The sequence below is a fragment of the Pelodiscus sinensis genome, chromosome 5, assembly GCF_049634645.1.
Source record: "Pelodiscus sinensis isolate JC-2024 chromosome 5, ASM4963464v1, whole genome shotgun sequence".
In the NCBI taxonomy this organism is placed as follows: domain Eukaryota; kingdom Metazoa; phylum Chordata; order Testudines; family Trionychidae; genus Pelodiscus; species Pelodiscus sinensis.
Genome location: NC_134715.1, coordinates 128,050,754 through 128,073,348, shown reverse-complemented (window position 1 = coordinate 128,073,348; position 22,595 = coordinate 128,050,754). Strand labels below are relative to the sequence as shown.

At 49.9% G+C, this 22,595-nt stretch overlaps 1 protein-coding gene across 4 annotated transcripts in view; it reads left to right on the top strand.

The window, feature by feature from the left end:
- The window catches only part of SMOX (spermine oxidase), a 133,708-nt gene that overhangs the window by 34,335 nt on the left and 76,778 nt on the right, over positions 1-22,595 (top strand). The window contains exon 1 of one of the 4 annotated variants that reach the window (XM_075930980.1): positions 8,108-8,338. The exons of 1 other annotated variant lie outside the window; for it this stretch is intronic. The gene's annotated coding sequence lies outside the window, so the exon portion shown is untranslated. Of the gene's footprint in view, positions 1-8,107; positions 8,339-22,595 lie in introns of those variants that run through there. 2 more of the 4 variants (XM_075930978.1, XM_075930977.1) reach the window with 2 other exon arrangements.

Genomic DNA, 22,595 nt, shown 5'->3' with positions numbered 1-22,595 from the left:
CATTAGGTATGCAAATGAGGCTCAGTGATATTCTACGCTTAGCCTCATTTGCATACTTCTGGCACAACAACCCACCAGTGTAGACATAGCTCTAGTGTGGTTCACTGTCCCTGTAGTGGCACTTAGACCACTTACAGCCTAAGATAAGAACAAGGGAGCTCTACAGTCCAAAGCTGAGAGCCAGCTTGCTTTTAGCTCAAGTGCTAGAGGCGCCTACGCTAAGCTCCAGAGGTTTATAGGTTCAAATCTGACTAGTGGCAGATGGTTACACTTAGGTTAGTATAATTGTTGCTCAAGGGTATGGAAGATTCACGTGACTGTAGTTATATGAAAGTAATTCTGTAGTTTACAGCCAGGTTCAGACAAGAAGAGTGGCTCCTTCTGCCCATCTAGGGGAACTATCAAGAATTAAGAGGGTCATCATAGCATGGATTATTACATCTCTCTCATCTTTGGGACCCACAGATCGTTAACTCGTGTGTGTATGATTGGTTGCTTTAACTTGTAAGTAACTATTGTTTCTTTTTCATGGTTAATAAGCCATTACTTTATTACAGGATTCGCTACCAATGTTGTCTTTGGTATGTGATCTGAGATACAAATTGGTCTGAGGTATGTGACTAGTCTCTTGGAACTGGTAATAAACGGATTATTTTGTGATCTTTGGTAGAGGGGACCAATTATCTTGTCCAGCTTGCGTGGGTGGCAGGATAGACCAGAAACCCTGGAGGGACTGCCTGTGACTCCATGGTAAAACTGTTGTAGTGATCCGTGAGTTTACACTTGGTTGGTAAAATCTAACTATACGACATATCACAATTTGGGGTATCTGCTTTTTTTGACAGTCTGCCCCCAAGGCTGGCATTCCCATTGTTGAGCTACTCCAGACATTGTGACTGTGGTGTACATTTTTGTTTGACTAGTGAAATGTCACTTAAGTGGGAAATCAGAGAAATGCTGTGGATTGAAGGCATAATAAAACACAGTATTGAGATGTATAACTGTAAGGCTTTGTCTGCCTTTTCTTATATTGTAATGTCTAATTCATTTTTTTTAAGATTGCAGAAAGTGAAATGAGGTTTTTTTTTCAAAATAAACAAAACAGCATAAGTGGTGAAAAGTAAATTGGACTGTTCTGGATTATTCTAAATTATCAACAGAGTTTATTTTTTAAAGTTATTGTTTTAATCTGACAGCATCCCTTCAGAGTAAGAATTATGGCCTGGTCCTACAATGACTTATACATATGTAACTGCCACTGGTTGGATTTGAACCTAGGACCTCTGGAAGTGAGTATAGGAGCCACTACCCTCTGAGCGAAAAGCCAGCTGGCTCCTAACCCATGCTGTAGAGGTCTCTTGATCTTAACTTTTGCTGTGGTCTTTGTACCACTTGCATTGCTCAGTAACCACACTAGGGCTATGTCTTCTGGCGGCTTCTTGCGCAAGAATGGCTGTTCTTGCGCAATAATCCGCAGTGCATCCACACTGTCCACCCGCTCCTGCGCAAGAAGATGTACAGTAAGGCATGCTAAGAGATGGCTTCTTGAGCAAGAGCTATGCTGTTTTCTTACAAGTGTAAGCTCTCTTGCGCAAGAGCTCTTGCCAAGACAGCTTCCACTTGTAAGAAAAGAGTGTAGCTCTTGCACAAGAATCACAAGTGTGGATGCTCTCTTGTGCAAGAAAGCTATTTTAGCTATAGAGTTTTATTGTGCAAGAATCACTGCCATGGGCGCTCTTGCACAAAAGCACATCTCACACATGGCAATGTGGATGTGTTCTTGCCAGGACTTCTTGCACAAGAACCTTTGCGCAAGAAGTTCTTGCGCAAGGAGCCATCAGTGTAGACATAGCCTAGGTGTGCGAGTTACATATGTGCTAAGCTTTAAGCATGTTAGTAAGTCCCAGGATGTCAGTGAGACTGTTCAAGTGGTTAAAGATAATCATGGGCATAAATCTTTAGACAATTGGAGCCTTAATCTATAAAGCCTGGTGTGGTCCAGCAGATTGAGTTCTGCAGTTGGAGCATTAGTAACCTGTTGATTTGTATTCCTAGAGGCTAACAAGGTGATGAGCAATAGACCACATGGGATTTGTCAGGAACACAGCATGCGAAACCAATCTAGTTTTCTTCTTCAACAAAGTAACGGATGGATAGAACTGGACAGAAGGGAAGCAGGAGACTTGTATATCTGGACTTCATTAATGTTTTTGACACAGTCCCATATAACACTCATCAGCAAATGAGGGAAATGTGGTCCAGAGAAAATTGGTTTAAGGTGGCTGAAAGACAATACAGGCAGTCCCCGAGTTACGCGGATCCGACTTATGTTGGCTCCGCAGTTACGAACAGGGTTTTTCTCGCCCCTGAGGACGGGAGTGGCGGGACGCCCAGAGGCGCCGCGGTCCCGCTGCCCGCATCCTCCGGGGCGAGAAAAGCTGCTTCGCGTCTCCCTGGTCTGCGGGGGGGGGGGGGAGTCCCCCCCAGCAGACTAGGGAGACACTGAGCAAAGCCGCGGAGCATGCGGGTAGCGGGACAGCCCAGATGCGCCGCGGCTGTCTTTGCTCCCCATCTCCCTGGTCTGCTGTCTCCAGCAGACCAGGGAGACGGGGAGCAAAGCCTTGGAGGACGCCGGCAGCCAGACAGCCGCGGCGCGTCTGGGCTGTCCCGCTGCCCGCGTGTTCCGTGGCTTTGCTCCGCGTCTCCCTGGTCTGCTGGTGACCAGCAGACCAGGGAGACGGGGAGCAAAGCCTCAGAGGACGCTGGCAGCGGGACAGCCGCGGCGCGTCTGGGCTGTCCCGCTGCCCGCGTGCTCCGCGGCTTTGCTCCCCATCTCCCTGGTCTGCTGGTCTCCAGCAGACCAGGGAGATGCGGAGCAAAGCCGCGGAGGACCCGGGCGGCGGGACCGTGGTGCGTCTCGGTCCGCCACCCGCGTCTCCCTGGTCTGCTGGGGGGGGAGGCGCAGCTAGTGTGCGCCCCCCCCCCAGCAGACCAGGCTTTTCTCCGGACGCCTGTGGTAGAGCAGCTGGGGCGCTGCCGGTTGGTCCCGCAACGCCGCTCTGGGCGCTACTGGACCAACCCGGCAGCACCCCAGCTGCTCTGCCCCAGGCGTCCTGATTCAGCCGCTGCTGGTCAGTTTCAGCAGCGGCTGAATCAGGACGCCTGGGGCAGAGCAGCTGGGGTGCTGCTGGGTTGATCCAGTAGCGCCGAGGAGCAGCGCTACTGGATCAACCCAGCAGCACCCCAGCTGCTCTGCCCCAGGCGTCCCCAAGTCAGCCGCTGCTGAAACTGACCAGCGCTGACTACAGGAAGCCCGAGGCAGAGTTGCTCTGCCCCGGGCTTCCTGGAATCAGCCGCTGATCAGTTTCAGCAGCAGCTGACTTGGGGACGCCTGAGGTTCTTAAGTTGAATCTGTATGTAAGTCGGAACTGGCGTCCAGATTCAGCCGCTGTTGAAACTGATCAGCGGCTGATTCCAGGAAGCCCGGGGCAGAGCAACTCTGCCTCCGGCTTCCTGTAGTCAGCCGCTGGTCAGTTTCAGCAGTGGCTGAATCTGGACTCCAGTTCCGACTTACATACAGATTCAACTTAAGAACAAACCTACAGTCCCTATCTTGTACGTAACCCAGGGGACTGCCTGTACTCAAAGAGTAATTATCAAGGGTTCCCTGTCAAACGAGAGGACATATCAAGTGCAGTTCTGCAAGAGTCCGTCCTGGGCTTAGTGCTACTCAGTATTTTCAGTGACTTGGACGATGGAGTGGAGAGTTGGTTTATAAAATATGCAGATAACATCAAGCTTGGAGAGGTTGCCAATGGAAGCTAACTGGCTAAGCAGCAATAGTGCATAAGAGGACCTGGGTCCAATTTTTCCACATTGTTCTTAAAGTGTGGAATCCACAATTGGAGACACTATTCTAGCAGACGTCCCCTCATCACGGAGTGGAGCAAAACTACTGCTGCTCAGCTGTTACATATGACACTCCTGTAAATAGATCCCAGAACGATATTGGTCTTTTTTTTGCAGCTGTATCACAGTTTTGGTTCATATTCTATTTGCAATCTGCTATAACTCCTGGACTCTTTCCTGCAGTAGGACCACCCTATGGGCCGCAGGGATAATAGGCCAGGGGAGACTAAGCCTCCCTTAGAGCAACTGCCACTACCTTGCTGCCTGATACCTGCCCCAGGGTGGCCTTGCCTTTTCCCCACCTATTCTGCCCTTTTCCTGAGATTCTTAGCACCTGATGCAGCTGTGCTGCCTGGTGAGTTTTCCTCTTCTCCACTCCCTGCCCTCATAAGGCGGTTCACACCACTTGCTGAGTCTTTCCTCTCTTCCACATCCCATCCCCACAATGGTGGGGGGTGGGGAGGTGAGCAGCATAGGAAGAGGTGAAGAGGGACATGGCGAGGTGGACCAGGGAAGGAACAGCGGTGGAGTTTGGGTGGGACCACAGGTCAGAAATGGGATAAGAAACTAATCTACTCTAGGCAAAGTTTCACCTGGTGCCCAAGTACTGCCCAGCTATTTAGTCCCTATTTTGCATTTGTACATTTGATTTTTCTTTCCAATAGGCAGCACTTTGCACTTCCTATGAATGTCATTGCGCTGATACCAGAGCAACTCTCTAATTGGTTATGGTCATTTTGAATTCTAATCCTATCCTCCAAACTGCTTGCAGCCTCTCCCAGCTTGCGGTCGTCCATAAATTTTATAAACATACGCTCCACTGTATTATCCAAGTCATTAGTGAAAATATTGACTAGTACCAGACCCAGGACTGACCTCTGCACAACACCGCTAGATGCGCCTTCTCAGTTTGACAGTGAGCAATCGATAATTCCTCTGATTGTGGTCTTTCAAACTGTTATACACCCACCTTACAGTAATTTCCTCGAGACCTCATATCCCTAGTTTGCTTATGAGGATGTCTAGTGGGACAGCATATTCAAATCAGAACATACCTCGATGACTGCTTTCTCCCAACACTGGGCTAGTATTGTTAAAGAAGGTAATTAGGTTGGTCCATGGGGTGGGATAAGAACGGCTATACTGGGTCAAAGCAAAGGTCTAGCTAGCCCAGTAGCAACAGTGGCCAATGCCATGTGCCCCAGAGGGAATGGACAGAGGGAATCATCAGGTGATCCACCCCGTCACCCATTCCCAGCTTCTGACAAACAGAGGCAAAGGACACCATTCCTGCCCACCCGGCCTGCTGACGGGGGCGGGGGGAGGGGGACAGGGGCCTGGTGTTTCAAAGAGGCCCAGAGCTCCCAGCTGCTGCTACTATTGCAGCAGTGGTGGCAGCCAGAGACCATGAGCCTCTTTGAATTGCAACTTCGCGTGGTTCTGAGGGTTGGGGGGAAGTGCCCAGCATCACACTCCAGGAGGTGCTAAGGACTGACTGCTTTTAGCCCTGCCTCTTCTACCCAAGGATTTTCCTCTTCTGGGGGTTGGAGCTGCCCCCTGCCATTGCCTCCAGGCCCGTGATGGCTGTCAGCTCTGCTGCCTGACCATCCTGGCTAATAACTATTGATGGACCTATTCTCCATGAATTTATCTAGTTCTGTTTTGAATCCTGTTAATCTGGCCTTCACAACATCCTCTGGCAAGGAGTTCCACAGGTTGACTGTGATGAGATGTTTGAGTGATGGTGGATCAGGATCCCTGGGAAAACTGGGATGGAGGATTGGGTGGATGATACAGGAAGTTTATGGGGGGCTGGAATAAGGTATATTTGGGGAATGATGCTAAAAGGGTCTTGGAAGATGGGGAGGGTACTGGACGGGACTATGGGGTGTCTGGTGATGTTGGAGTCGGAGGGGCTGGCAAGGACTATGGCATGGTGGAGAAGGGCAGGGGAAGCTGGGCCAGGATACTATTGGGATGGTGGTGTGAGGGCTGGGCCTGGGTACTGGTTGTGTAGGAGTTGTGAGGGGGACACAGGGGCTGTGTCTAGACTGCATCCCTTTTACGGAAAAGGGATGCAAATCAGACACATCGCAGTTGCAAATGAAGCGGGGGATTTAAATCCCCCGCTTCATTTGCATAAAAATGGCTGCCGCTTTTTTCCAGCTCGGAGCTTTGCTGGAAAAAAGCGCCAGTCTAGACGCGGATCTTTCGGAAAATAAAGCCTTTTCCAAAAGATCCCTTATTCCTTAAGAGGTATGGAGGGGCTGGAGCAGGTGAGGGACAGGGTACTGGGGTGACAAGATACCTGGGGGGATGGGGATGTACAGGCTGGGGTATTGAGGACTGAGGTATAGGTGAGGGTCTGGGGTAACGACTATGTAGGAGCTGTGGGAGTTGGGGTTCAGGGGAGTTAGGTCAGACCATGGTAGGCCATGTAGGGGTCGGGGGGCTGGGCTAATGATTGGGGGTGAGGGTATTGGTAGGGGCAGTGGCATGGGGCTGGGAGGTAGGGCCCAGGAATTGGGGGACCAAAGCATGAGGAGCCTGGGCCAGGGTATCAGTGGCTTGGGGAACAAGGTATGTGGGGTGGCAGATGGGTTTGGGGGGTGGAAGGCCCAGGGGGCTAGGCCTGGGGATTGGGGTGCCGGTGGGGGGGGGGTAGGGATGGAAATGGAGGGGCTGGGCCTGGAGACTGGGGTGCTGGTGGTATGGGAGGGGTGGGGGATGGAAGTGGAGGGGCTGGGCCTGGGGATTGGGGTGCTGGTGATATGGGAGAGGTGGGGGATGGAAGTGGAGGGGCTGGGCCTGGGGATTGGGGTGCTGGTGTGGGGGGGTGGAAATGGGGGAGCTGGGCCCGGAGATTGGGGTGCCGTTGGGTGGGCAGGGATGGAAGTGTAAAGAATGGCCCGGAGATTGGGGTGCCGGTGCTGTGTGGGGGAGTGGGGGATAGAAGTGGGGGGGCTGGGCCTGGAGATTGGGGTGCCGGTGGTATGGGCGGGCGGGGGATAGAAGTGGGGGGGCCGGTGCTGTGGGGGGGCAGGAATAGAAGTGGGGGGCTGAGCCTGGGGATTGGGGTGCCGGTGGTGGGGGGGGGGGCGGGGATAGAAGTGGGGGGGCTGGGCCCGGGGGTGGGGGTGTCGGTGGAGGGGCGGGGGCTGGGCCTGGGGATGGCGGGGGTGGGGGTGCAGGGGCGGGGGCTGGGCCCGGGGATCGGGGTGGCGGGTGCTGGGGGGGGGGCGGGGATAGAAGTGGGGGGGCTGGGCCCGGGGGTGTGGGTGCGGGGGGGGGCTGGGCCCGGGATGGGGGTGGCGGGTGTGGGGGGGGGCTGGGCCCGGGGGTGGGGGTGGCGGGTGCTGGGGGGGGGGCGGGGATAGAAGTGGAGGGGCTGGGCCCGGGAATGGGGGTGGCGGGTGCTGGGGGGTGGCGGGGATAGAAGTGGGGGGGCTGGGCCTGGGGCTGGAGGTGGCGGGTGCGGGGGGGGCGGGGATGGAAGTGGGGGGGCTGGGCCCGGGGGTGGCGGGTGAGGGGGGGGCGGGGATAGAAGTGGGGGGGCTGGGCCCGGGGGTGGGGGTGGCGGGTGCGGGGGGGGCGGGGATAGAAGTGGGGGGGCTGGGCCCGGGGGTGGGGGTGGCGGGTGCGGGGGGGGGCGGGGATAGAAGTGGGGGGGCTGGTCCCGGGGGTGGGGGTGCGGGGGGTGCGGGGATAGAAGTGGGGGGGCTGGTCCCGGGGGTGGGGGTGCGGGGGGTGCGGGGATAGAAGTGGGGGGGCTGGTCCCGGGGGTGGGGGTGCGGGGGGTGCGGGGATAGAAGTGGGGGGGCTGGGCCCGGGGGTGGCGGGTGCGGGGGGTGCAGGGATAGAAGTGGGGGGGCTGGGCCCGGGGGTGGCGGGTGCGGGGGGTGCAGGGATAGAAGTGGGGGGGCTGGTCCCGGGGGTGGGGGTGCGGGGGGTGCGGGGATAGAAGTGGGGGGGCTGGGCCCGGGGGTGGGGTTGCGGGGGGTGCGGGGATAGAAGTGGGGGGGCTGGGCCCGGGGTTGGGGGTGCGGGGGGGGGCTGGGCCCGGGGGCGGGTGCGGGGGGGGGGTCCGGGGGGGGGGCTGGGCCCGGGTGCGGGGGGGGCTTGGCCGCGGTCCGGGCGAGGCGGGGGGGGGGCCGGTGCCGCTGCGGGGCGTGTCCGCGCCGGGCCCGGCCTGCGGCTCCGCGGCCCGCGTGCCCGAGGCGGGGCGGCCCGTGTCCCCGGGCTCCGGGCCAGGCGGGGGGCGGCCGGAGGCCCGAGGCGGGGCCGGGGCGGGCCGCGCGGCGCGGGGAGGAGGCTGCGGAACAGGCCGCCGCTGGTCGTCGCCTCAGTGCAGCAGCCGCGGAGCAGCGAGCGGCCGAGCCGAGCTGGACAGGCTGCAGCAGCCCCGAGCCGCCGGCCCCCGCACCCACAGGTACCGCCCGGCCCCCGCCGCCTGCACCCCGCCTGGCCGAGCCCCTCCCCGCCGCACCGGGGGCTGGGGCCCTCGAGGGGAGCCGGGGGTTCAGGATGGTACCCCCAGAGGCCCCCATTGTCCCCCACGTCTGGTGGGGAGTGGGAAATTGGGGGGTGCCATCCTGTAACCCCCCCGCCTCCCCCAGAGGACCCCAGCCCCTTTCCCCATTGTCCCCCACATCTGATTGGGAGTGGGAAATTTGGGGGTGCATCCTGTAACTTCCCGGTCTGCCCTAGAGGACCCCAGCCCCTTCCCACATTGTCCCCTCACGTCTGATTGGGAGTGGGAAATTTGGGGGTGCATCCTGTACCCCCCGCCTCCCCTAGAGAACCCCAGCCCCTTCCCACATTGTCCCCCCACGTCTGATTGGGAGTGGGAAATTGGGGGGGTGCCATCCTGTAACTTCCCGGTCTGCCCTAGAGGACCCCAGCCCCTTCCCCCATTGTCCCCCCAGGTCTGATTGGGAGTGGGAAATTGGGGGGGGTGCTATCCTGTAACTTCCCGGTCTGCCCTAGAGGACCCCAGCCCCTTCCCCCATTGTCCCCCCCACGTCTGATTGGGGGTGCCATTCTGTAACCCCCCCCAGCTTCCCCTAGAGGACCACATCCCCTTTGCCCCACTTGCACTTGCGAGGGGGAATTGGGGAGACCCATCCTGTAACCCTCCATCCCCCTAGAGAACTCTCCCCCCCCAACACTCCTGCTTTCCCTAGAGGGGCACATATCTTCTCTCCACTGTCATAGCTTCAGCTGCTCCAGGAATTGGGGGGTGATGGCTTCCCCCCGGGGGAGCTGTATTTGAAACAGCCTGTGTAGATAAGGTGACCAGCTAGCAAGTGTGAAAAAGCAGGGCTGAGGCTGGGGGAGGGGGAGAATAGTATAAGACAAAGCCCCAAGTATTAGGACTGTCCCTATAAAATCAGAGCATCTAGTCACCTTAGTTGTAGATGTTATTCTCTGTCCTTCACCTCCCCCTCTCCCCCCAGATCCTTGTTTTGGTGTGTTTGTTTCAGACTCTTCTTGTATCAGTCAGACTTCGGCCATGCAAAGGGTGTGCAGTCACTGCTCATTCAGGCTCCTTTCTTGACCTCTTTATGCTCTCCTGTTGTTGATGTTGCGAATTGATGGATGGAAAAGCAGTGAATCCTGAAACAAAGCCTGTTTCTTTCCCCCAGTGATGTTACTACACAGGGCTTCAACACTGACTACAGCTGCGTCTCACTGCAGTTTGAGATGTGCGCCACTTAAATAATGAACAGTGCATGCACATTGCAAAACATAGAGTATATAATAACAACGTATTTTTGGTGGGTGCATGCTTCACTGTATAAAAGTAGTGAGAAATTTGTGGACTGTCCAAAAGGTAGCTTCAAGGCCAGACTTACAAAAATTGTCTTGGAAATGTACAAGAAATTTCCCAACTCTTCCTGTGCTCAACCTTGATAATATTAAGGAAACAGCTAATTATAGTTTGACTCATACATTTTTTGAAACAAAATTCTGCCAGGCAAGTAGAATTGTGCAGGGTAGGAGTAAGATAATTATTAATGGCTTCAACCTTATCTTTATGTCAGATCATAAAGTAGCTGTGTGTTTGGTGATATTTGTGTATGAGTATATTGAAGAGTATCAGAGGGGTAGCCGTGTTAGTCTGAATCTGCAGAAGCGATGAGGAGTCCTGTGGCACCTTATAGACTAACTGAAGTGTAGGAGCATAAGCTTTCGTGGGCAAAGACCCACTTCGTCAGATGCATCTGACGAAGTGGGTCTTTGCCCACGAAAGCTTATGCTCCTACACTTCAGTTAGTCTATAAGGTGCCACAGGACTCCTCATCGCTTATATTGAAGAGTTTTCTGGTAATAACATGACAGTAAAGCTCCAATAGTAAATGTTATCAAACATCAAGATTATTTATGTAATTTATGATCTGCAGATGTTTAAAGTGTGCATTGGGTGTTTCTTGTTTGTACATGATGTGGTTTTGGCACTACACGTTGTACCCCCCTTAACCGGAACTTTTTGATCCGGCAACATCCATGGTCCAGCAGGACCACAGATATTCCTAGACCACAGAGTCCAGGAATAGTAGGTCTAGCCAAGGGGCAGTAGCGTGGTGGGGAGATGGTGGGAGCAGGTACTCACCTGGGAGCCACGTGGTGGTGGTGGTGGGGTCGCTGCCCCCTTCAGGACTCTGGGGTGAGTACCATCTGGTTCTCCTGATTTATGACTGTTTAATTTATCAATTTATTACAAACCCTCCCCTAATGACACCTCAGTCTAGGGATGTAAAATCCCATTTCATATGTTTAACTGGTTAACCAAATAAAGGGGGCAAGTGGGGTTGGAATGCGCCCCCCCCCCGCTAGCCACTGAACTGGAACATTGCCCCTCCCCACCCCTGTGATGCAGGCAGGGGCTGCTCCGGCATTCCAATCAGAGCAGCCCCTACCTGCAGGGTGCCCTGGTTCACTGCAGATAGAGGCTGCTCTGGGCAGGGGGACCAAGAAGTGGGTCTGGCCCACGAAAGCTCATCATCTAATAAACCATCTTGTTAGTCTTTAAAGTGCTACATTGTCCTGCATTTTGCTTCAGCTACCCCAGACTAACACGGCTACATTTCTATCACTATTCCGCAGGCAAGAGTTACTCCAGTGTACTGATTGGAGCAGCCTCGGCCTCTGGGGTGCCCGGGCCTGCCATGGACAGAGAGCAGCCCTTGCCTGTGGGGTGCTCTGGTTTGCTGCAGGCAGAGGCTGTGCTGAAGCAGCCCCTGTCCACGGTGGGCCCCCCTGCGGGGCTGGAGCAGATGGGGAGCTGCTCCAGCCCCACCAGTTAACTGGTTAAACCTTCACATCTCTACCTCAATCTGGGACTGTTCCTTAGATTTGTCACCTAAAAAAAAAAGGCTCAGGTTTGGGACTCTCCCTCATATCCGCAGCCATGAAGAGTGATGCAAAGAATTTGTTAGTTTCTCTGCAGTGGCCTTATTGTCCTCATGTGTCCTTTAGCATCTCGGTCGTCCAGTGGCCCCACTGGTTGTCTAGCAGACTTCCTGCTTCTAATGTACTTAAAAATGCTTTTTTGCTATTACTTTTTGAGTCTTTGGCTAGATGAACTTAAAATTCCTTTTTTGGCCTTCCTAGTTATATTTTATACGTCATTTGCCAGAGTTTATGCTCCTTTCTATTTTCCACACTGTGATTTAATGTCCTCCTTTTAAACAATGCCTTTTTGCTTCTCACTGTTTATTTTACTTTGTTGTTTAGCCACAGTGGCAGTTTTCTGTTTTTTTTTTAATGTTTTTTAATTTGGGGGGGATACATTTAAGTTGAGTTTCCACTTATGGTGTCTTGAAAAAGTTTCCATGCCACTGGCAGGGATTTCACTTTTCACACTGTACCTTTTAATTTCTGTTTAACTTCATTTTTGTGCAGTTCCCCTTTCTGAAATTAAATGCTGCTGTGTTGTGCTTCTGTGGTGTTTTTCCTGTCACAGGGATGTTAAATTTAATTATATTACTGTCACTATTACCAAGCTGTCTAGGTATATTCAGCTCTCAGACCAGATCCTATGCTCTACTAGCCAGATCCTGTGCTGCACCTAATCATCGTAAGATATTTTATAACAGTAGTTTTCAACCTAGTTATCACTGAAGGCAGGGTATGCACGCATCCAATACTATCTGTATGGTTTTGAGGACATAACATGGGACATAGGTTTGTGATGAGTGGGCCACAGATTGAGAACAACCAGTGCCTTATACAGTAGACTTCCGATAATCCGGAACCTATGGGACCTAGGTGGTGCCGGATTATCAGATATGCCGGACTATCAGGAGGTACTATAAACTGGTTATATATATACTGTATACATTATATACTGTATATAAAGTGTTCCTAACCCTTTTTATTGTACATACTGTATACAGTATACTGTAATGTTTTAGGTTTTTTAAGCCTTTTTTACCCTTTTTGCTCAGTTCAGCTGCTGCTGCTGTTACCTTGTGACTCATTTTTTGCCGAAGTTCACTCACTAGGCTCTTGCCATTTTGATGCCGGACTATCAGGAGTGCTGGACTATTGGAGTTTTACTGTATAAAGTATTGACTGACAGATTATTGATGTAATCACAAGAATAAAGCTCAAGTAATATCAGTGTACTGTAAAGTGTGTAAAACCCGCTTCTTCAGATGAGATGGGCTGTTCATCTGAAAAAGTGGGTTTTACCCACAAAAGCTCATGATACTATATATATTTTTGTGAATCTGTAACTCTAAAAACAATTAGTTGTCCTATGGCATCTTAGAGACTAACATGGCTCCCCCTCTGAGACTAGGGATGTCAGCAAACGTTTGTAAATGTGTAATAGCTGAATTTTTCAGTGATTACATGTTTACATGCTCCCACTTGCCCCTCTATCCCTTTCCCCCTGCTGCCTCTGAGAGCTGGCTTCCTGCGTGTACCATCTCCTACCTGTGCCCCCCACCTTCTGCTCTGCTACCTTTCTATCAGAGGCAGCAGCATGGGGGGGCAGGCGGTTCCTTGGGAGCTGGTGCTTATGGGGAGTGCCTCTGTGGAGTGCAGCATGTGGGAAGGGGGGAGGCGGCTTGGCACCACAGGAGCTGACATGCACAGAGAGCCAACTAAAAAGCCAGTTCCTGGCATGTATCTACTCCCACCTGCCCCTTCCCCCGCTGCCTCTGATACAGAGGCAGCAAGGGAGGGTGCATGTAGTCATTAGGATTATCCAATGAGCTAAGGCTTATCGGTTAATCGTGTAAGCGACTACACGCTAGCATCCCTACCTCAGACTTTGTAAAGTGTGTGTATTTTTTATATATATGAATAATAAATTATAGCGCACCTTCAAATCCACATTGTAATCTGCCAGGATAAGGTTGATGCTTATCGATAATTATCTTCTTGTATATGATAAAATTATACACACATTAAAATTAATTTTGAGTATGATTGTATAAAATCACACCAACCCACTTTTACCATCTGACATAAAGACAAGTTTCTGGCCAAAACTCTGTCCTTAACTCACCCTGTAGATGTAAGCTTTTCTTAATATGCAGCATACAGTGTGCTGTTCTGGGTGTAACCGGCTGGTTGAGTTAAGGACATGTGTCAGCTTAGAGTCATCCCAGGATATTGCGTAAGAATTGTGTGGGTTTTGAGTTTCTAACAAACTCGGTTTATTGACACACTGATAATACTTAGCGTTTATATAGCCCTTTTCTTCTGGGTTAACCAAACATTCAGTAATTACTTACAGAACCCGTAGGAGTTGGTGAACAGTTGTCTCCATTTTATACCTGGGGACATTGAGACCTGGAGTTTATGCTTAAGGCCACTGATGGAGTCAGGTTCATAAATGGAGATTAGAGCCCTTCTTCAGTCCTTACACCACGGGATCATGCCTCTTTACTGAAAACAATTTGGTATTGTCAGTCCTGGACAGGCCTGTCACTGTTAAGCTTGTACCTTAGCTTTTTAAAAAAAAAAAAATATTAGGGCTGTCAATTAACATGCGTTAACGCCTGCGATTAACGCAGTCCAGGATTAACGCGTTACATTTTTAACGCGTTAATCACAGGCTTTAATACTGGGATGCCCCTTTGAAGTGCTACTTCAGTGCTTCACAGGGGCAGTGGAACACCGAGTCCAGGATCAGCTGGGATTCCCCAGCTCACCCCGGATTCCACTGCCACGGGAAGCCCAGGATAAGCTGGGCACTCCCCAGCTGACCCTGGTCTCCATGGCAGCTGTCCCTTTGATGCGCCACTGCGGCGCAGCCGACCCCGGGCTCCATGCAGCGCCACCATGGCGCTTCAAAGGGGGCAGTGCTGCATGGAGCCTGGGGTCAGCTGGAGATTCCAACTGATCCCAGGCTCCGCCTTGCGCTGCCTCTTGAAAATACTGCCCAGGCGCTTGAATGGGGCAGCGCTGCATGAAGTCTGGGGTCAGCTGGGGTCTCTGGCTGATCCCGGGCTCCATGCAGTGCTGCCCCCTTGAAACGCCGCAGCGGCTTTTCAAAGGGGAGGTGCACATGATTAAGGGAGTGACTAATCACGATTACATTTTTTAATCGTTTGACAGCCCTAATATACATCTGTTGTGCTAAAGGGAGGCAAAACACTTTAGCACTTTAATTACAATACCACTAAAATGCAACCACCTCCACAGTGGAGAATAGCAATTAGTCTGCACACAATGTCATCTGAAGTGGAGAAACTGTGGATAAGCTAGTTTGGAAAGTGCCGTGGGATGTCTAATGTAATATTTAGCAGAACATCTGTGTAAGGACCCTCTGCTTTAAATTACAGGTATAGATTTAATTTATCCACCTCAGCCAGGATCAGCCTTAACATTTTGGGTTTGGCCTCGGAGACAGCTTTTTGTGCGTTCCCACTCCTAAAATGGCTTAGAAGGTTGGAGAAGGCTAGAAGGCTAACTCTTTGGGTGTGTTTACTCTGGCATAACTTTAGGCTTGGGAATATGTGTATATATGTTACTTTAGCTTTGGTAGAGCTAGTGTGCTCGTCAGAGCTGTTCCCCACTCTGGCTATGTCTACACTCGCAGCTTCTTACACAGGTAATATGCAAATGAGGCTACGCGTGGAATATCGCCGAGCCTCATTTGCATACCCAATGAGCCACCATTTTTATCAAAAGAGGCTCTCGTGCAAGAAGGAGCATCTACACTGCCCCTTCTTGCGCAAGAAAAACCCTCTTGCGCAACGCCGTTCTCCCTGAAAAGTAATAGGTGTAACGGTGTTACACAAGAGGGTTTTTCTTGCGCAAGAAGGGGCAGTGTAGGCGCTCCTTCTTGTGCAAGAGCTTCTTCTGAAAAAAATGGTGGCTCATTAGGTATGCAAATGAGGGTCGGCGATATTCCACACTTAGCCTCATTTGTATATTACTTGCGCAAGAAGCCGTAAGTGTAGACATAGCCTCTGAGTGCAGAAGAGTGGGGGCCCGCAAGAGACCTTGACTACGTTGCCTCTATAGGCTACTGCTTAAAAAAACTCTTCAAGGTTACAGATTCTCTGGCCTTGGGAGATGGACACTTGATGGTGGAAGCCTAACTCCTTTTTTTAAAACTCAGGAAGAATCACTTGAACTTCTTCCAGAGGAGTACCCCAAGCTCTTTTGCCACAAGAGAGCTTGTAAAAAAGAAACAAACAAAACAACCCCACAGAAAACAAACAGTGTCTCTGATAGCTGACCTCTCAGGCTAGGCAGGCGCACACATTTTTCAGGACACAAGAATCAAATCATTGCCTTAAAAAAGGTGATTTTATTAACAAAACAAAAAGATATACTTGGCTGCTAGGTGTTACAGAGTAACTGAGAAAAGAGCGGATTAAAACACGGTATTGCTGGCACAATTTAAGTATAGTGAGTGGGAGGAGGGAGGCACATGGATTTTACACAGAGAAGTTTAACCAAACACAAAACAAAGAAAATTACCCTGATTGCGACTAAACATACATTTCTGTCTCTACTCATGATCCATACTGATCAGTAGTTCAAGTCCATTGCCATGACCAATATTTCTTATAGGCATGGTAATTCCGTTTGATTACTCCATCTTGTTTCCTCCAGTCCTAACTCAGAACTCACATAAAGGAACAGCAGCTAGTTAATATTCAATTTAAATTTCAACCGTCTTTCCGATTGGCTTTCCTGGCTTTCTGTCAACACCCCGTAGGTACCTGAGTTTAACCCGTTAGTCACCGGGTGCTGGCCTGCACTCCTATCCATCACAGTACTAAAAACTGAAGTGTAGCTGCAGTAGTGCAGGCAAGATAGGTGAATGTATAACCCTGTATAACCTGGGCTTACCGGTTAATGTTCACAGTTATGCTCAGGCTCCTGCCCCACTCCCAGAAAGCCAGCTGCCCTCCTGCACTTCTGCCTCTGTATCAGAGGCAGCAGCAGTGGGCAGCAGCTGGCTTCCTGGAAGCGGGGCCGGCAGGCGGGAGCTCGTATGCGCTGGGCGGCAGCTTAAAAGCCAGCTTCTGGTATGCATCAGCTCCTGGGGACCTGGCTGCTGCTGCCGGTACATGTAACTATGTTACAGTTCAGTTTTTCATTGGTTATATGGTTACACAATTACCTGCTTTCTAACATCCCATGTGCAGGCAGTACAGTGGGGTAACTGTCTGAGATCACAGTATCAGGGGGTAGGAATGTAAAATCCAATTTAATTAGTTAACCAGTTAAATGGATAACTGATTAAAAGGGGTCCTGCTAGGTATGGAGTGGTTGGGGTTGGACCACACTGTGGCTGGGTTGGAGTGCCCCACCCCGCAGGCAGGGACTGCTCCGTGTGGCCAGAGTAGCCTCTGCCTACAATACATCCAGGCCATCGTGGACAGGGGCTGCTCCAGGGGGCCAGAGTAGCCCCTGCCTGCGATGCACCCAGGTCCACCGCGTGTAGTGGTTGCTCCAGATGGCTGGAGCAGCCCCTGTCCGTGGCAGGTACCGTGGAGCTGGGGCAGCTCCCTGTCTGTGGCGGGTGGGGAGCTGCTCCAGTTCCTACTGGTTAACTGTTAAGAGTGACGCTTACAGTTAACCGGTTAACCTTTTACACCCCTAGTCAGGGGAGGGAAGTTTATTCAGGCTGCTAGCCCATGTTGCTGCCTGCACGGTAGTAGCTGCTTCCATGTTTAGCTTGATCAAGCTAGTGCACAGACGCCTATTTGAGCTGCAAGACACGCCTTCAGTTCAAGTGTAGACGTACCCTTTGGCATACATAACTGGCTCATTTTATACTAATAGCAGTTTGTCCACCCCTGCTGCAGAAAACTGCAAGGAAAATTACTAGAATTTTTAAAAAATGAAAGCTGAGATTCTTTTCTCAATTTCAAATCAGAATGGGAGGGACAAAAACTTTAACCTCTGAAGGTTGAAGGAGAGAGCCACTCTTGAGAACTAGCAGCCTCTATGACCACCATTAACCAACCGGAAAACTAATATATGTAGAGAGAGCCTCATCCCGGCTATAACCACTGCTCCTCCTCATGCATTCTCTCCCAAGAAAGAATGAAAATATATTGACACATTGGGCTTCAAGGAGTCCAGATGTTCCTATTGCCTCCGGGAATAGGGGGCATATTTGGCTATAAATAGTAATAATGGGTCTCTCACAGTGGTCACCGTGGCAAAGTCTTTTCAGTTGTCATTTGCAAGTAGGTAACATTACTATGCCATTTCCAGTAACAAATTCCAGAAGTAGTGCGGTGGTAATGAGAACTATTTACAGCATAAGATTTAATGGCAGCCACTGTTAGAGCCAAAGCCCCATGCACTCCACGGTAAACTAGGCTTAAATGGAGTAGCAATATCTTTGGCTTCTGTATTACAGCAGTTTCATTTAAGTCCTTTTAAAAATATTATTGTGGGGTTTTTAGTATCTTGGTAACTTTTTTTTCAGCATTGCTTTGTATGCATGTAACATATTTTGAGGTGTGGGGTTCTCTCCCCTTCACTGTCCCCCATATCCCTCCCAAAACCACTGCTGGCTTTGCAAACTCAGTCTGAACTGCTTGGATGTCATACCTATAATATCTTAGTATCAGAGGGGTAGCCCGTGTTAGTCTGAATCTGCAAAAGTGGCGAGAAGTCCTGTGGCACCTTGTAGACTAACTGAAGCGTAGGAGCATAAGCTTTCGTGGGCAAAGACCCAGACATGCATCTGACGAAGTGGGTCTTTGCCCACGAAAGCTTATGCTCCTACACTTCAGTTAGACTATAAGGTGCCACAGGACTCCTTGCCGCTATAATATCTTAGTTCCGCATTGACTGAAGTGCAACCCTGTTGTCTTTGACTGGAATAACTTTTTGAATAAGCTGGTGTCTTTTTGTTTTAACATGGACATTTCCTAAATAAAAGGAGGTTCTTTAATGAATTAGTATAAGTGGGCCTCTATTATCTGGATACTGTATATTTATTTTGCAGTTTCCCCACACGTTTGATTCTTGATGTGCTGCTGATTTTCATCTCAACCACCTGTAACTGCAGCACAGAAGTTGTCAAGGGCAATGCTGCTGGGAATGGTTTGGCAGCGGGATAGAAAACATTTGTGGGTTTTGGCACCTGGGAAGGTATGGGTTGCAGTTTGGATTGTGAGATAAGAACATTTAATATATACCCCTGATAAAATAATCAGAAGCAAAATAGTGAATTTCGACAGTAATTGTTATCTTTTGGTTTCATCACTGCACTGGATGGGATAGATTAGAACACTGTCCTCGAGAGCCTCTGTTTACATTCTGAGGTAGGGATGTAAAAATTAAAACAAAAAACACTAACCATGTAACTAATTGAAAGTTAATTGGTTACACAGTTAAGTGTTCTGTGGGCGGCTGGCCCCGTCGGCTCCTGGTAGCATCCAGCCTTGCAGACTCCCGTTGGTGGCCAGGAGTTTAACAGGTAAGGCTAACTGACGAGCTAACCCTTATTGGTTAACCATTAGCTTATCAGTTGACCAGGTAAACTCTTGCTTTACAGGAAGAGAGATTTGCAGCCACAGAACTGAAGAATACACAGGGCCTTGGATATAGAACATTCCCTCTTCAAAGACAGTTTCCACAACACCCTTTTAAGATAAATATTATCTTAATTTTGCAGATAGGAAGGCGAAGGCAGAGAGGTTCAGGCTATATAGAAAATCAACTGTAGAACTGGGATTAGAGTTTATGGGCCATATACTCAGCTACTGAGAGTCTGTATTGCTGCATTGACTTCAAAACAGCTACACTGATCAGGAGTATTTGGCTTCATGAATTCATAGTTCAACTGTGTTGAATTTTTGGTGATTTTATTTAAAGCGCCACATCTGTTGACATCCGGTACAATTTCTTTTAACCTTGCCTTTCCTTTTCAAAATTAACAAGGGAAAGGTGTGGGAAAGGGGACCATCTGAAACAGAAAAAAGTCATGTTCTCCCAGTTGATATAATTGCAGGACAGAGAAACAGTTGCAGATCTTTTCCAGAGAACCGACCATTGTTTGTTCTGTTCTTCAGGATTCATTTTTTTGTTGTGTAATGACAGATATGTTTAAGATGTTTCTCCATAATTGGCTAAATTTAATTCACTGAAGTATATTATTAGACGGCTTAGAATTATATGTTTTCATGCCATAAAGAAAATAATAGGTTTCATTTTTAGGTTTGGTTCAACATTGAAGTGAAATAAACATGTAATTTACTAATACAGAAATAGTCAGTTGCAGCTACCTTCTAGCTGAAGTGTTGATAAAATGTCTTACATTATCGATAAAATGTCTTACACTATCCCAATCCAACTATCCTCTGCATAGGGAGTACTTCTACATTAGAGAGCCCAAGTTCTTGGGAACAGGGGAGATGTTGCCTATAGCAGCCTAACTATGCCAGCATAACATGCTAGTGTAGGCTTAGTATATGCCTACATATACCATCATCCATGGGTGTGAACTTCTTCTTTTCCTGGGGGTGCTAGAGCTCCACCCCACCCCAGGCCCTGGCCCCACTCCACCCCTTTCCCCAAGCTCTCATCCCGCTTCCTCCCTCTCTGCCTCACCTCTTCCTTCTCCCCATCTCTTCCTGCACTCACTTCTCCCTCTCCTCCCCATGCCTCCTGCACGCTGCAGAACAGCTGATGTGTGGTGTGTGGGAGGTATAGAATCACAGAATATTGGGACTGGAAGGGACCTCGAGAGATTGAGTCCAGTCCCCTTCCCTCATGGCAGGACCCAGTACTGTCTAGACCAGTGGTCCCCAACCTTTCGAGGTTGCTGGGCACCCAGGGGCGTGGCTGCTCACATGCCGCACTTCCGGTGGTGGGGTCACTCATGTGCCATGTGCCCTGAGCCCAGGGCTGGCACCGCGCATGTGTCGCGCGCCGGGGGCGGGGCCAGCCCAGATGTTTCGGCGGGCGCACATAAATGCCCTGGAGGGCGCCATGGCACCTGCGGGCACCGCGTTGGGGACCACTGGTTTAGACCGTCCCTGATAGACATTTATCTAACCTACTCTTAAATATCTCCAGAGATGGAGATTCTACAACCCACCTAGGCAATTTATTCCAGTGTTTAACCACCCTGACAGTTAGGAAGTTTTTCCTAATGTCCAACCTAAACCTCCCTTGCTACAGTTTGCGCCCATTGCTTCTTGTTCTATCCTCAGAGGCCAAGGAGAACAATTTTTCTTCCTCTTACTTGTGACACCCTTTAGATACCTGAAAACTGCTGCTATGTCCCCTCTCAGTCTTCTTTTTTCCAAACTAAATAAGCCCAATTCTTTCAGTCTTCCTTCATAGGTCATGTTCTCTAGACAGTTAATCATTCTTGTTGCTCTTCTCTGGACCTTCTCCAACTTCTCCACATCTTTCTTGAAATGCGGTGCCCAGAACTGGACACAATACTCCAACTGAGGCCTAATCAGCACAGAGTAAAGCAGAAGAATGATTTCTCATATTTTGCTCACAGCACTCCTGTTAAGGCCTCCTAGGATCACGCTTGGTTTTTTTTGCAAAGCGCCACACTGTTGACTCATATTTAGCTTGTGGTCCACTATGACCTCTAGATCCCTTTCTGCAGTATTCCTTCCTAGACAGTCACTTCCCATTCTGTATGTGTGAAACTGATTGTTCCTTCTTAAGTGGAACACTTTGAATTTGTCTTTATTAAACTTCGTCCTGTTTCTCAGACCATTCCTCCAGTTTGTCCAGATCATTTTGAATTATGACCCTGTCCTCCAAAGCAGTTGTAACCCCTCTCAGGTTGGTATCATCTGCAAATATTAGAAGCATATGCTCTATGCCATTATCTAAATAGTTGATGATGATCTTGATCAGAACCGATCCCAGAACTGCCCTTGCAGAATACCACTTGTTATGCCCTTCCAGCATGACTGTGAACCATTAACAGCTACTCTCTTGTTATGTTCCACTCTGCTATCAAAATGATTTGAAATAAGATTTAAACATTCCATTCAGGCAGGTAGAAGAGCATGATTTAGAGTTTGCTAACCACAAATCCCATTCTGTATGTGTGAAACTGATTGTTCCTTCCTAAGTGGAGCACTTTGCATTTATCCTTATTAAACTTCATCCTCAGACCATTTCTCCAATTTGTCCAGATCATTTTGAAGGGAGGGAAAGGAGGTAATTGGTAGAGCTGTCAGTGGGCAGGAGGTGATGGATCTACAGGATCATCAGAGCATCCAGAGTCAATACTTATGCACTGCCTCCCCTGAATGACATCAGCAAAGCATCATAGAAGTGATACATGACTTTGTGCCTCTGTCATTTCTAGTTTATTTGGCCCTTCAAAAGCATTTGACAAAGCTGCTCATAAGACTCACTTAAGAATACTAAGTCATGGAGAGAGAGGTGAAGTGTACTGCCCTGGAGAAGAAACAGACTACGGCAGAATACGAATTATGGCTAACTGGTAAAGTTTCAGTGTGGCAGAATGTTAACAAGATGGCCCAAAGTGCTGTTAGTCCATATGTTTAACATAACAGTGATCTGGAGGAAAGAGATCCTACTAAGCTACACTTCTAGGACTTGCTCGAGGCGTTGGTTGAGCACTGCTGTCTTGGAAGTTCTTGGCACAGCTTTGCAGCTGTGCTGTTCAAGGCATCAGCCCCCTTGCAGAAGGGAAAGTCATGGAGTCCAAACAAAAAGCCAATATACTTCCTTTGACCATAAAAAGCAGATTTCTATACTTTTGGGCAGTTAAAGAGGGAGGAAATAGAAAAGTACCAGCCATCCTCCTTTGAGAGAAAGCCTGGGCATCCAAGGCTGTCAGGCCATTTATTAGCAACACCTGGTGTTATGGAGCTCTGAGTTGCAGTCCTGCTATTTTAGAATGCTACCTTGAGAATGAGCAGGAATCATAAGAACATAAGAACGGCTAGACTGGGTCAGACCAAACGTCCATCTAGCCCAGTGTCCTCTCTGCCGACAGTGGCCAATGCCAGATGCCACAGAGGGAAGGAACACAACAGGTAATCATCACGTGATCCCTCTCCTGTCATCCATTTCCAGACAGATAGAAGCTAAGGACACCATTCCCACCCATCCTGGCTAATAGCTATTGATGGACCCAACCTCTGTGAATCTATCTAGCTCCCAGTTAAAGTCCTAGCCTTCACCACATCCTCTGGCAAGGAGTACCACAGGTTGACTTTGCACTGAGTGAAGAAAAACTT